This window comes from Brienomyrus brachyistius, chromosome 10 (assembly GCF_023856365.1).
Source record: "Brienomyrus brachyistius isolate T26 chromosome 10, BBRACH_0.4, whole genome shotgun sequence".
NCBI lineage: Eukaryota > Metazoa > Chordata > Actinopteri > Osteoglossiformes > Mormyridae > Brienomyrus > Brienomyrus brachyistius.
The window spans coordinates 25,626,638-25,628,547 of NC_064542.1; positions in this window are offsets into that span (position 1 = coordinate 25,626,638).

The following is a 1,910-nucleotide window of genomic DNA, read 5'->3' on the forward strand; positions in this document are numbered from 1 at the left end:
CCTGGAGAATGTGTACTTCCTTCTTATCTAATTGGGAAGTGTTCAGTGAATGACACTGACGTTTTGGTTTGTACATTTGTATTGGTAATGGGAGGGAGCGGAGGGAGGGAGGCGAGGGAAGGAAGAGAAGGAGGGAGGGAGGCGAGGGAAGGAAGAGAAGGAGGGAGCGGAGGGAGGGAAGGAGGGAGGGAGGCGAGGGAAGGAAGGGAGGGAGGCGAGGGAAGGAAGAGAAGGAGGGAGCGGAGGGAGGGAAGGAGGGAGCGGAGGGAGGGAAGGAGGGAGGGAGGCGAGGGAAGGAAGAGAAGGAGGGAGCGGAGGGAGGGAAGGAGGGAGCGGAGGGAGGGAAGGAGGGAGGGAGGCGAGGGAAGGAAGGGAGGGAGGCGAGGGAAGGAAGAGAAGGAGGGAGCGGAGGGAGGGAAGGAGGGAGGGAGGCGAGGGAAGGAAGGGAGGGAGGCGAGGGAAGGAAGAGAAGGAGGGAGCGGAGGGAGGGAAGGAGGGAGGGAGGCGAGGGAAGGAAGGGAGGGAGGCGAGGGAAGGAAGAGAAGGAGGGAGCGGAGGGAGGGAAGGAGGGAGCGGAGGGAGGGAGGCGAGGGAAGGAAGAGAAGGAGGGAGCGGAGGGAGGGAAGGAGGGAGGGAGGCGAGGGAAGGAAGGGAGGGAGGCGAGGGAAGGAAGAGAAGGAGGGAGCGGAGGGAGGGAAGGAGGGAGCGGAGGGAGGGAGGCGAGGGAAGGAAGAGAAGGAGGGAGCGGAGGGAGGGAAGGAGGGAGGGAGGCGAGGGAAGGAAGGGAGGGAGGCGAGGGAAGGAAGAGAAGGAGGGAGCGGAGGGAGGGAAGGAGGGAGGGAGGCGAGGGAAGGAAGGGAGGGAGGCGAGGGAAGGAAGAGAAGGAGGGAGCGGAGGGAGGGAAGGAGGGAGCGGAGGGAGGGAGGCGAGGGAAGGAAGAGAAGGAGGGAGCGGAGGGAGGGAAGGAGGGAGGGAGGCGAGGGAAGGAAGGGAAGGAGGGAGCGGAGGGAGGGAAGGAGGGAGGGAGGCGAGGGAAGGAAGGGAGGGAGGCGAGGGAAGGAAGAGAAGGAGGGAGCGGAGGGAGGGAAGGAGGGAGCGGAGGGAGGGAGGCGAGGGAAGGAAGAGAAGGAGGGAGCGGAGGGAGGGAAGGAGGGAGGGAGGCGAGGGAAGGAAGGGAGGGAGGCGAGGGAAGGAAGAGAAGGAGGGAGCGGAGGGAGGGAAGGAGGGAGGGAGGCGAGGGAAGGAAGGGAGGGAGGCGAGGGAAGGAAGAGAAGGAGGGAGCGGAGGGAGGGAAGGAGGGAGCGGAGGGAGGGAGGCGAGGGAAGGAAGAGAAGGAGGGAGCGGAGGGAGGGAAGGAGGGAGGGAGGCGAGGGAAGGAAGGGAGGGAGGCGAGGGAAGGAAGAGAAGGAGGGAGGGAGGGAAGGAGGGAGCGGAGGGAGGGAGGCGAGGGAAGGAAGGGAAGGAGGGAGGGAGGGAAGGAGGGAGCGGAGGGAGGGAAGGAGGGAGCGGAGGGAGGGAGGCGAGGGAAGGAAGGGAGGGAGGGAAGGAGGGAGCGGAGGGAGGGAGGCGAGGGAAGGAAGGGAAGGAGGGAGGGAGGGAAGGAGGGAGCGGAGGGAGGGAAGGAGGGAGCGGAGGGAGGGAGGCGAGGGAAGGAAGGGAAGGAGGGAGGGAGGGAGGCGAGGGAAGGAAGAGAAGGAGGGAGCGGAGGGAGGGAAGGAGGGAGCGGAGGGAGGGAGGCGAGGGAAGGAAGGGAAGGAGGGAGGGAGGGAAGGAGGGAGCGGAGGGAGGGAAGGAGGGAGGGAAGGAGGGAGCGGAGGGAGGGAGGCGAGGGAAGGAAGGGAGGGAGGGAGGGAGGCGAGGGAAGGAAGAGAAGGAGGGAGCGGAGGGAGGGAAGGAGGGAGCGGAGGGAG